A 14,351-nucleotide genomic window follows, 5' to 3' on the forward strand; every position below is an offset into this window, starting at 1 on the left:
CATATTCACATGCATTGTACTTAACAATTGGGTTCAAGATTCTATAAATCAGTTATATTATATAATAGACCTATATAAGAATGAGGTATACAAAGAATGAGGTATACATGTCTAAAGTAACTTAGCCCTTTACTAATTTGTCTTTACAAAAATTTAGCATTTGTTACTCCAATATTTAGTTTCTTTTCATCTATGACTATGGCTTACTCAAAAAATATGGTAGTGTTGAAAAAAACTTTAGGGATAAGCTATGTTTAGGGCCAAAATTAGAAACTTACTTAATAATGAGCTAGAACCTTTGTTAAAGTACTATGATCAAAGAAATGATAAGAAATCAATGGATGTGCCTAGGATGTTACTATGGTGGATTTTTTAATGTGGAATCAATATAAATGCACTAAGAAAATGCTTTATATTAAGAGATGGTCATACTGTCACATGATTATTAATGATCCAAATTTGTTCCTAGATCTACACAATCCTAAACAGTTAACTCAAGGTGTTATGTTGTGTAAAAATATATATAAATATTGAATCCTTAAAGCATTGTCCTCAAGAGTAAGAATTTTGCATTTAAAATATTAGGACAAGAGTGAAAGAAAAATTAATTGAATTGATGTATCACACTCACGGTGTGGTTTAGAAGAAAGTAAGATCCTAAAGGATTCAAACTTTTCTTAACCAATAAAAAGTAAAATACTATTCATAATGATAAATATAAAATTAAGATATACTTATTCATACAAAACAAAATAAACCTTAATAGAGAACCAAAAAATGGCTTTTATTCAACACTTCTATTGCTCATGCATTTCAAATTTTCCCTTCTCATCTAATGGCCCTGCACTAGATTTAACCATTGACCTAAGTTCTATGGGGTTGATGTTTCTGACAATACTAGTTTTGAGTTTGCAAAGTTTGGTGCTTGCTGTAGATTGTTGGTGTACTAAAGGCTACCTATGATGGGACTACTAGTGGTGGTTTGGTATAGAGTATCTCTTGTGTTTTGGATAATATTATGGATGCTCTTGTTGGGGCTTTGTCTCAAAAGCGTGATGTTTTCCCTAGCAATGTTGTTGCCCTTTTCTCTTGTGGCTCTCATCATCAAACCTATGCAAACTTTCTAAGGAAAATATTATTGGACTCTTTGCAAGCTAGGGCTTCCTTTTGTAAGCCTATTCCTTTGTCCCCTACCTCCCTCGAGGTGGTTTTGGGACAAGAAATGATAGGTAATGAAAAAAAAAATTCTATAAAAGGGCCTAGTCAACATGTTTTTCCATCTTTGGAAATCTTTGCTAGATCTAAAAGCTAGATCTTTAAACATTGGCTTCCCTTGGAAATTTTTGATAATAGATTTGTCCTATGCTAAGGATTTCTTTTTTGTTATCTTGTCTTCTTCTACTAATAGGGATATTTTTCTTGAGGGTGGTGACTAGATCTAGGGTTCACACTCTCTCTTGCTTCATCCGTTGTTTCCTGTTAAGGAATAAATTGATGTTTTCTATGTTTGTGTGTGATTTCCTTATCTCCCCTTACAATTGTGGATTAAATTTTCCTATGAGGTGATTGCGAATTCCCTAGGGCATTTTTGGCAAGTGGATACTACTACTACTAATTTTTTTGTACCTCCTTTGCATGTATTTTGGCAAAGATTGATCTATCTAAAGCTTTGTCATGATATTTTTTTGCAAGTGAAGGATCATTATTGGACCTAATACATTGATTATGAGGGCATTCCTTTCTAATGTTGACATTGCTTTTATATAGGACACCTACCCTCCAATTGTTCCCATGGCCATCACATGTCCTCTTCTTCTTGGTAGACAAATTCTCTTACTAAACATCTTACAATTTTCTCAAATGATTCTTTTGATTCAAATTCTTCTAAGCCCTCCTCTCCTATTTTGGCTTCCTTAAAAAATCACCTTGAAACTTTGGTTTTTGTTGGTGTTTATAATTTCTCTACTATTTGTCAAGTTTTTGTTTACCATACTAAATCTATTTCTAGAAATAACATGGTAAATGTTGGGATTAAGGTATTTTTTGTTCTTTCTCCTTCTATTTGCTACATTGATTTACATGAAATAATAGTTCCTTCCAAGGTTCATACAAGGTTTAAGGATTCTTTTGTTGTTTCTTGTGATAAAGCTATTATCCTTAATGATGTTTTTGTTTCTCTTTGTTCTTTTTCCACCCCATCTTCTTTTGTTGTTTCGTTTTGTGGTGTCATTAACAAGGTTTCAATATTACCTCCACTTTGAACTTTATGTGTTGAAGACAAATTTAGTTGGAAAGTAGTACAAAAAAGGAAGAATGATGTAAAGCTAACTAAGGTTGTTCCTAGTTTAGGAAAGGAAGAAAGATGCAAAGGTTTTGTCCAATCCTAACTTTGGTTACTGCTTGGGTAACTTTGTTGTTAATTTTTGTAGTAGTCTTTTTTTTTTTATGGTTTGGTTTTTACCTATATGGGTTGCAGCCCTTCCCCACTTATCTATATATAATAGAAAAGCTTAGGTTGTAGGATTAGAAGGATACCAGATGCAACAAGTCATCATTTAGTATCAATTAAACTATTTAGTACATAGGCTAGGAACAACAATCCAAACCAGTGAAGAATAGGGAGAACTAGTAGCACAAATCAATATAATATAGGTGATTGGTGATAGTGAATAAAAAATGATAAATTCAACAAATGGCTCCAAACTATTGTGAATAGTAATCTCCATGCACTCACACTAGGCAAGGCAAATATGCCATAGGTGTAATTTACAAAAGGATCCACACAATGTGAAATTGAGTGGCATATTCTTAAGATATAACAAGACATGCAAACAATGGAACACATAGATGACGAGCATATATATTTCTTCTAATTAGCAAATGAGGAATGTTTTTACAAATTTTTAACATGTTCATCACACATTTTATATTTTAATAAATTAATTTTTTATAATGTTATATATTTTTTCATTGTTATAGTTATTGTTTTTACTATTAATGTAATTGGTGATGACATTATTATAACAATGATATTCTTTTCATTTGTTTAATATGAACATATTATACAATAATTTAACTCTTAATTATTTTGATAGATAATTTTTTTTTTAAATGTTTAATGTTTTGAATATAATTCTTTTATAATTAAACTCATAACTCATGACCTATAAAATCCTCTAAAATCCCAATTCTTCAATCCTATGAGAACCACGCACTAGTGCATCATTTTTTTTATAAAGACAGGCATTCGCTTAGTGCTGTCTACACTACATCCCATTTTTACCATTCGAATTATATATGAGTTATTATGATGCGAAAGATTGAAAATTATTGGAGAAAACACGGCCCACATGGAAGAGCACTTCCACTTGTTTAGTGGCAAATAAGAGATCGCAACACCCTTTGAGTATTCAATAATAATAATAAAAAAATGAAATGAACTTTTATCAGAGTGGAAGTATAAGTGAAATGGTAGCATTATCAGTATGCATTAACGTTGATCTGAACTGGCGAGCTAGTGCTAATGATAATATATTCTAAATAAATAATCATTAATATAGATTGAGGAAATATATTTTCAAAGAAATAATCATTAATATAGATTGAGGAAATATATTTTCAAAGATTTAATATTAAAACTAGAGGAAAGTTGAGTAGAGTGGATAAAACTTACAAGATCATTGGTAATGTTCTTGTTAGTGCTGCAATGTTTGGACAAGGACGTTCCCACTGGAATGTAAGTAGAATGATATTGGCTGAGTGCTGCTGACTCTACATCCAACCAATAATTCAACTTCCATAGCAAAATTAACATGCCATCTCCCTATTAAAAGAGGTTAACTGATAGACGATAGCAGAAAAGTTCAATTTAGAAAAAAGATGGCCGGCCGTGGGATTTATGTTTTGATTGCCTTGGTTCTCCTCAATGTTTCGTTCTGCACATGTGTGACCATCACACTTTTGAGCAAGACTGATAGTCTGAATATTGGAATTGCTATTCTTCACCTCAAAAGAATTGCTATCTAACCTTGCACAGTGACGGAACATTGGAATTGCAGAACCTGAGTAGGCCAATCTGGACAACTCCGAGTGCTTGCTCGTCTGTGACAAAATGCGCTGGCTTTGGCTTTAGTTGATGGAAATATCAAACTCTACACAAGCCTGGGTGACCACCTCAGTGTTTACTGGACTGCAATATAGTAACAACAGTAGCTGTCTTTTAGCTACAGGGATGAAGCCCAAGGCTTTCCCTTGTCTAAATAAATAAACAAATGTCTATGTTTTCTATGTAATATCGTATGCTTCTCAAGTAATATCGACAATATTCTTTAGCTTAGTATCTTGCCTTACCCTACTTTTTCTCTTCTTATTCTCTGTTAACCTAAATAATACAACCAAAAAAACATCTTTAATGAAATCATAAAGTTTCTTTATACTCAAATAATATATATAATTCAGATTTGAGAAGCATTAATCATTCAAACAAGAATTAATGGAAAAATTCAAAAAAAATATGATAGTGGATTTACATATGATTATTATTACATATACTCTCACATAAAATGTACTCAAGATCATAGTTACGAGATAGTCCTTTCATTCTAGACCACACAAATCTTGTATAATTCTGCAGCTATCCCTGCAAAAAAAAATAGATCTAACAGAAAAGAAAGAAGCAAAACTTGCAAACAAATTAGAGAAGAAAATCAAAACTGAATTAATGCAATTCAATCATCTTCATTATTACAAATTTGTATGAATTACAAATGATATATAGATCACATGAGCAGAAATTATGCATGAGATGCATGAAATTTCTGGAGATCAACAAGAACTTGAAGATGAAGAGGGAATTAAAAACAGGAACTTTGCGCTAACAAATCTTAATGAGTATTCTTCACGCAAACTTGTTGGATGTATGAAAGATTTGTACATATAGGTTGACAAAGTTAATGTAGTTTATGTTCATTTTATTTTGGTTATCCAACTTATGTAGCTCGCTAAGGAATTTGTTTTAATTAAAATAAATAAATTCTTATTATTCTATTATACCAATGTAGTGGTGATGAATGCAGAATTAACAAAATAAGACAGCCCATAGGAATGTAATCTCAAGAATGTCGCATATAGTTAGATTAAAATTGTGAAAGCACAAAAACTCATAAAATGTTTGAAGTTAATTTAGATCATGTTTCAAAGAAGCTCACAAATTATAAAAATGGGATGGAATTGCATTGGCTAGAAAATATTATCTTAGAATTTTTTTAAAAGGTACACTGGTAGAATTTAATAGTTCATTGATAAATGTATAGGATAGTGGAGTTGAGTATGTGAAATTGTATGTGTTTGATATCTCCACATGATTCTGATGTCACTTTTATACACATTATTTAATCATTTTTTTCAGGATTATATTTATTTCTTGAAGGTTTTCTTAGTTATTAAATTTTGGAACACGTAATGTTTAATTGTTAATGATTTATTCATATATTTTTATTTGCCAGGTACTATATAGGACACACATTCCTTTCATTTTAGCTTTCTCAAAATTGATCATTTGATACAAAGTATTTTCTATTCATGTATTGCAACATTAGATTTCTTTGTTAGATTTGTAGCAACCTCTATTATTTTTTTTTTTAATTATTTTTATAAAGTCTTATTAAAGTGATTTTGATGCATGATCATGTATCTACTTCTACTTCTACATTTTCCAAGTAAGAGGCAAAATCATTAATCACATAGAAATTTCTCAAGTAAGAGGTCACACAATTTTGCATAAGACATCCAAATTTCTATGCACTATCATTAACCTAATAAAAAAAGTGTTGAATTAATAAAATAAAATAAAAATTATTTTTTGCATTACAATGTCCACTCATATTGCTTTTATCTCATTTAAAAACATTTCTTTTAAAGAATATTATTTTTTATAACAAGCACTAACAAGATCAAAAATCATTGAAAGAGGTGCCCTTGCAATAATTTATTACTCTATATGTTCACATTTTTCTCTAATAAATGTTGCTATCAAATTATATTGATACACTAATGTGTTGTAAGCACACAAAATTCACAAAACTGAAAATGAGAATACATTTTATAGACTTTATTTAGTTGGAAAATGAGAGTTCACCAATTAGTCATAATTTTTATATGCCTTCCCTCTAACTTATGTAATCAAAGTGCATATATTTATAGCTAAAAGGAAATCTTCTTTCTTTTCTACAAAACTAATATCAATAGTGCTTGTTAATATATTTTCTCTAGCATAAAGATAGATGTCAATGTCAATGTGATCCCGCAATTAATATATTGCTATCGACATACATGAGATTTTATCATATGGTGGTAAAGTAAAGATACCTTTGCAATAAGATAATTTTAGATCTTAAAGTCAAATGAATCACTAAGGGAGATGCTAATTATAAGAAACTATATTTTTCATGGGTTGAGACATCATCTTACTTTGAGAATAGTTCCCACCTAGTCCTTGAGGTCTTGACCTCTAAATGCTTGATGTTTGTGGAGTTCATTTTTGGTACAAATTTGGTATAATTTTTCACTATCAATTAGGACTTTATTTAAAGAGTGGTATTGTAAGAGTTATGAAATGTACTTTTGGCAAGTCTTATATTGACATATAAGTAGGAGTGACTATTCTACATAAAAACTTTAGATATATTTATGCGGTTAAATTTTAAGCAATTGTAGTTACTTACAATGCAAGTCCCCATTAATTATATGAGTTTTAAGATATAGATTGTTGATTTGGTTGATATCTATATTCTAGGTAGAGTATTTTCCTTCTATTGTTTCATGAACTATGTTGCATTGGTGTCATTTCTGATGGGGAGGGGTTCTCAAAGAGAGTCTCACCTTGTTGAATAGGAAGTTGAGTGATATTTAAGTGGGCTCCTTTCACTCTGCACTAGTCTTTAAACAAACCAAAACACTCAAACTCTCTAGGAGTGCTCCCTATCAGATTGTGCTCAATAGTTGCTCAGGCATGGTTGAGATTCACAATGGTAAATCCAACCTCAAAGCTATGCAATCTTGTAACATATACTTGTAGGGGTTTTAGTAGGTGTTCTTCAGGTATTTTCATTCCAATCAACTGGTTTTACAATTGTCTTTGCTTCATTTCTTCATCTCTCCCTCTTTCTCCTATTTTCTAGGCCTAGTAGCCCTAGAGCCCCAATCAATCAAAGGCCCTAGAAAACTCTTTTATGATCTGAATACAATTTTGGATTAGCTTTTGAATCCATCTAGTGAGGAAGTCAGGTCTATCCGTACAGGTATGGAACCCAAAAATGACATTTACGAAGGGTTTTGGGTCTTTGTTGTCTTCTTCAAAGGGTTTAATGGCTTTCCTACTCTATGAAACCTCCAACCTTCCACTTGGGCTCTGCCACGCATTACTTAATCATTCCAAATACTTGGCATCTACATAACTGATCATCCCTGCAAGCATATACAAATTTTCAATCATTTTCCTAACCGGGCTATGATTGAGCTCGCCTAGGAAATGATGCCAAATTGATTTTCAATGACTTCCAGGCCAAAAAAAACTTGTTTACACTATAAAAAGGTTCCATGGCTTGAGTCCCAAGGGTAATTGAGAAAAACTCAAGGGATTTAAATCTAGAACCATAATTGGGCTCTTAAACACTTGCTCAAGCCGAGAGAAATACAAAATCCCTAACACACTTCAAACCTGCACCAAAAATATTAAAAATACCTTCTGACCACTATAATGTCATTTACAAAGCAATAATGAAAGAAAAATAGTGAAATCAATTCATTAAGTACGGACTGCTACTCAAAAATTAAGAAAATGCAAGGTAAAATCTGGAAAATCTCTTCACAATATATTCAAATGTGCTCAAGACCTTTTCCAACCTCTTTAATTTCCTTCCTAGATCATTTTATATGCCATATTAATTCTAAACAACTATTCATCGGTTTCCTAATCACCAATGTGCCCAAAGATGCAAAAAGCTGCTCAAAAGTTGCAAAATGTTGTCGAGCAACAATCACAACTTTTGTCAAAATGTGTATTTTTATTCTTCTTGTATTGCCACTCATCCTAAACCTCCTATAATAACTTACAAAAATTAAAATAACATGTCTAAATTCCAAATGAGGTGCTACAAGAAATGCTACACCAAAATGCAAGTTTATGTCAGTTTAGGCTTACAAGAGCTCATAAGCCAAATTTGATTAAATACATGATCTAGTTGACATTCTTCCTCCAAATGCATATCCAACACACAAGTGGACCTATGAGTAGTCCATTATTCACAAATCTAATCCAATACACACCAAAATCAATAAAATGCTACTACATAACTAATCATCCTTGCAAGCATATGCAACTTTTCAATCATTTTCCTAGCCGGGCTCTAACTAAACTCGCCTAGGAAATGATGCAAAATTTATTTTCAATGAATTGCAAGAAAAAAAAAACTTATTTACTCTATACAAAGGTTACATGGCCAGAGACCTAAGGGTTATTGAGAAAAACTCAAGGGATTTCAAGATGGAACCATAACACACTTCAAACCGGGACCAAAAAAATTAAAAATACCTTTTGATCACTAAAATGGAATGTAAAAAGCAATCATGAAAGAACAATAGTGAAATCAATTCATAAAGTACAGACTGGTGCTCAAAAATTAAGAAAATGCAAGGTAAAATCTGCAAAATCTCTTCACATTATATTCAAACATGCTCAAGACCTTTTCCAACCTCTTTAAATTCCTTCCCAGATCATTTTATATTCCATCTTAATCCTAACCAACTCTTCATCGGTTCCCTAACCACTAATATTCTCAAAGATGCAAAAAGTTGCAAAATGTTATCGAGCAACAATGACAACTTTTGTCAAAATGTGCATTTTTATACTTCATGTATTGTCACTCATCCTAAACCTCCTATAATGAGTTAAAAATACTAAAATGATATGTCTAAATTCCAAATGAGGTGTTACAAGACATTTTACACCAAAATGCAAGTTTATGCCATTTTGGGCTTACAAGGGCTCATAAGCCAAATTTGAGTAAATACATGATCTAGTTGACATTCATCCTCCAAATGCATATCCAACACACAAGTGGACCTATGAGTAGTCCATTATTCACAAACCTAATCCAAGATAAAGACTAACACACCAAAATCTAGAAAATGCACTCAAAATTAGGGCTCTTGCACCATACTCCTCCAATGAGAAAGAAGTCAAGTGACTACTTTAGGAAACAAAGAAAGGGGAACTCCAAGCTTAGAAAAGTCGGTCTCAGGTATTCAAGTAGCCTCAGAATGCTGGAAGGTGTTTCCATTTGATCAAGTGCTCCATATAGATGGTATGCCTCGCTTTCTTGTGAGCTCTAGAATCTAACACTTTCTTGGCTTGTGGCATGGTCGCAAGTGGTACTTGGGAAAGTTTGAAAGTGCTTGAGAGACCTCTAAGACTCTACTACCTTCCTTTGGAAATGTGCCCTTATACTGCACCAAATCTGCAACATTGAAGATGGGAGATAAAGCCATATCTCCGAGTAGGTCTAGTTTGTAAGCATTGTTGCCATACTTTTTCTGAGATTTTACAAGGTCCAATCCTCCTAATCTAAAGTTTACTAGGGACACCTTTCTGAATTATTTCTTTGATCAAGTGAACCATGACCAAGTCCCCAATAGCAAATTGTATATCCTTTCTTTTCTCATCTACTTTTCTTTGATCCGTTGAGAGGTATCTAGTAGGGTTGTCCTAACCTGCTCAGGAATCTCTTGCATGGATTGAGCCATTTCCATAGAATGTGCACTCTTCTATCTCATATTTCCAACATCTCTGAGCTCTAAAACACCTCTTGGATGAAGGCCATACACAATCTCAAAAGGGCTCTTACCAGTTGATCTATTCACACTGTCATTGTAGGCAAACACAGCTTGATGGATGATCTAATCCCAAGCTTGTCCATACTCCTTTGTCAAAAATCTAAGAAGATTTCTAAGTGTTCTATTTACCACCTTTGTTTGTCCATCTATTTGGGTATGACAGGCCAAACTAGAAGACAAGTTAGTACCCAATCTCTACCATAAGGTCTTCCAAAAATGACCAATAAAGTTTGCATCTTTATCTGATACAATGCTGATAGGTAAACCATGAATTCTAATAACTTCTTTGAAAAAAAAAAGAGCAATATGACTAGCATCATGAGTGACCATACATGGAATAAAATGGGCCATCTTGCTAAACCTATCTACCACCACATAGATGCTATCAAAACCTGATTTGGTTTTAGGCAAACCAACAACAAAATCCATACTTACACACTCCCATAGTCGGTTTGGGATAGGTAATGTCTAGTAAAGACCAGCATTAGAAGAGGTACCCTTATCTCTTTGGCAAACCACACATTGTTCCACATATTTCTTGATATCTCTTTGCATCTTAGGCCAATAGTAGAATCTTTGGACAAGTTCCAAAGTCTTGTTCAAGCCAAAATGTCCACTTAGGCATCCATTGTGCTTCTCTAGCATCAAATTTTCTCTCATAGATCCTTTAGGTAGACATAGTTGTCCTCCCTTAAACAAAAGACCATCTTGTAAGGTGTAATCTGCATATTCACTATGAAAATGGTTCCTAAACTCTTGACAAACCTTGTAGGCAACATCAAAGTCTTCATCATCTTGATATAAACCTAGGAAACTATCCACCCCAATGCTTTTGAGCTACACTTCTTGCACTGTTCGCAACCTTCTACTTAATGCATCAGCTACTTTATTACATTGTCCCTTCTTATGTTTAAAGGTAAAGGTATATGACTACAAATACTCTACCCATTTAACATGCCTATGATTCAACTTTTCTTGTGAATTGAGAAAGCTAAGAGCTTGATTATCAATATAAACCACAAATTCTTTAGGCAGCAAATAATGCCTTCATTTCCTAAGAGATTGAAAAAGTGCATACAACTCCAAATCATAAGAGGAATACATTTTCTTGGCATCATTGAGCTTCTCACTAAAAAATGCAACCGGTCTATTGTCTTGGCTTAAAACTACTCCAACCGCTATGTTGCTTGTATCACATTCAATGGTGAAGAGCTTGTCAAAGCTTCGAAGAATTAGTACCAGTTGAGTAGCCACCTTTGTCTTCAAGAGATCAAATCCTCTTTGTGCTTTTCTTGTCCATTGAAACTTGGTTTTCATACCTCCTTTGATTGTATCAAGCATGGGTGCACATATCTCACTGAATCCTCTGATGAACTTCCGATAGAATTGTGCCAATTCATGAAAACGTTTTACTTCACTTGCTGTCTTGGGTGTAGGTCAATTGATTATGGCTTCCACTTTAGAGGTATCCATCTTTACTCACCTCTTGAGATTACAAACTCAAGATATATAAATTCCTGTTTCATAAACTCACATTTCTCTGAATTGATGGTTAGTTGCTCATCACATAGTTTCCTCAATACAATCTCTATATGCTTAAGATGTTCATCTTTAAACTTGCTAAAAATTAAGATGTCATCTAAAGAAACAACAACAAATTTACCAATATAGTCTTTGAGTAATTCATTCATAAGTCTTATGAATGTGCTAGGAGCATTTGTGAGTCCAAATGGCATAACAAGCCACTCATAAAGTCCTTTGTGGTCTTGAAGGATATCTTCCATTCATCACCCTCCTTCATTCTGATTTGGTGGTAACCACTCTTGAGGTCTATCTTGGTGAAGTATTCAGTACCTCCTAAACAATCCATCAAATCTTTAATCCTTGGAATGGAAAATCTATACCTAATTGTAATCCAGTTTTTGGCTCTAGAATCAGTGCAAAGTCTCCATGTACCTCCCTTCTTTGGGGCCAAAATGATGGGTACTAGACATGCGCTGATGCTCTTCCTTATCAGACCATTTTCAAAGAGTTCTTGTATTTACTTAGCTACCTCCTTGTCCTAATCCGGTGTCATTTTATAGGCTTCCTTATTAGGCAATGAGGCACTGGGTATGAAGTCAATTTGGTGACTTGTGGCATGTTGAGGAGGCAATTTTTCTTGTGTTTCATCAATGATAATGTCCTTAGACTGATTTAGGACCTGCTGCACTTTTTGGGGAATGCATACTTAATTCTCCTTCCTTTCTTCTTTTTGTTTTATAACAATTGCAAACCCCACTCCTTCTCCTTCCTTGAGTGTATTAATGAACTCCTCACCAATTAGCAGCACATTAGGAACCTTTGATCTGCCTTGTTCTTGGTCTCCTATGGACTGAATTTTATAGGTGATTCCATCCTTTTGAAAAGTATAAGCATTCTTCTCCCCATGGTGTTTTGCTTTTCTGTCAAACTGCCATGGCCTAGTTAGGAGTAGGTGGCAAGCATCCATTGGCAAGATGTCACACAAGATTCTATCCTTGTAGCCTCCTATAGTGAACTCCTCCCAAGTTTGTTCATTCACAAGAACATGTTGCCCCTTGTTGAGCCAAGTAACCCTATAAGGATCACTATGTGGTATTTTTTATAGGTTGAGCTTACTCATTGCTTCCTCTAACACTATGTTATCTATGGACCCTAAATCCACTAGCACTCTACATACCTTTCCCATAATATTGCATTTTATCCTAAACAAGGATCTCCTTTGGCTAGGTTCTTCCTTAATTGGTTCTTTAATCAAGACTCTTCTTATCATAAGAATCTCTCTAACCTCTGAATCTAAACTTACTTATGATGCCTTCATGTTTGCTGCATCTTCTTGAGCATAATTTACTCTCCTCTCACTTCCTTGGGATGAAGAAGACTTCTCAAGACATCTATAGGCCGGGTGTCCAAGTTGATGGCAATTGTAGCACTTCATTGTGGCGAAATAGGACCCTCTTCCTGATCCACTAGACCTTCCTCTACTAGAGATGCAAACCCCCTTCCTCTATAGCTGCTCTTGCTATTGGAATCCCTACTTTTCTCTACCAACTTGGATTCCCCTTGGGATCTTTGGTCTACACTTCTTCCACCAAAGCTACCTCTCTAACCTCTTCCATCTCTCCCCCTACCTCTACCTCTGTTGCTTTGCTCTTGTTTCTTTGTGCTCTTCTCTTCCACCTTGAGTGCCAATTGATAGAACTTATGAGCAGTACTAGGACATAACAAACTCAACTCTTCTTGAATATTTCATCTCAAGTCATTCAAGTATCTGGCTACCTTAATGCTTTCATCTTCCACCACATTGGTTCTAATAAACAACTTTTGAAATTCCTCAGTGTAGCTGCTCACATCTAAGTCTCTTTGTCTCATGTTTTGTCTCCTCTTGTGCAATTGGATTTCATAATCTTCAGGGATATATGCTTCTTTCACCTTGGCTAGAATTCCTTTCGAAGTGGCTATTAGGTACTTACCCTCCTTTTGCCTCTCCTCTTGGATGAACTTCCACAAAGTCAAGGCTACTCCTCTCAATCTAGATTTGGCTACCTTCACCTTTTGTGGCTCACTAATCCCATCACATTCAAATTGATTCTCCAATCCTTCAATCCATTACATGACTACTTCTCATTCCATTTTTTCACAAAAAAGTGGCACTCCTTCTAAGGATTTTCCTCCTAAGGATTTGATGGCTCTAGGGAAAGGTTCTTCAGGTAGAATAGAATCTGGTTCAGGTATGCTATCCTCTTCTACTACTTCCTTACCCTTCCCTTCATTGACCTTGATTGTCACTTTCTCAGTCTTGTCTTCAATTGCATCTAGTTTTCTCTCCAACTGTTGTAATAATACCCCGAGGAGTCTATTGTCTTCCTCTTGATCTTCTACCTTCTTGGCCAACTCTGTATTTCTCACCATCCTTAGACTATTTTCTCCTATTGACTCAGTGTCTGACATGAACTGGCTTCTTCCCAAATCTTAGTTGCTCTAATACCACTTTGATGGGGAGGGGTTCTCAAAGAGAGTCTTACCATGCTCAATAGGAAGTTGAGAGATATGTTAGTGGGCTCCTTTCACTCTGCATTGTTCTTTCAACAAACCAAAACACTCAAACTCTCTAGGAGTGCTCCTTATCAAATTGTGCTCAATAGTTCCTCAAGCATGGTTGAGATTCACAGGGGTAAATCCAACCTCAAAGCTATGAATTCTTGTAACATATACTTTTAGGGGTTTTAGTAGGTGTTCTTAAGGTATTTCCATGCCAATCAACTAGTTTTACAATTTTCTTTGCTTCATTTCTTCATCGCTCCCTCTTTCTCCTATTTTCTAGGCCTAGTAGCCATAGAGCCCCAATTTTTACTGAATTGCTCAAAACCTGCTCAAAGACCCTGGAAAAATCTTTTATGATATGAATACCCTTTTGGATGATATTTTCAATCCATCTG

This window comes from Cryptomeria japonica, chromosome 11 (genome assembly GCF_030272615.1).
Source record: "Cryptomeria japonica chromosome 11, Sugi_1.0, whole genome shotgun sequence".
NCBI classification, from domain to species: domain Eukaryota; kingdom Viridiplantae; phylum Streptophyta; class Pinopsida; order Cupressales; family Cupressaceae; genus Cryptomeria; species Cryptomeria japonica.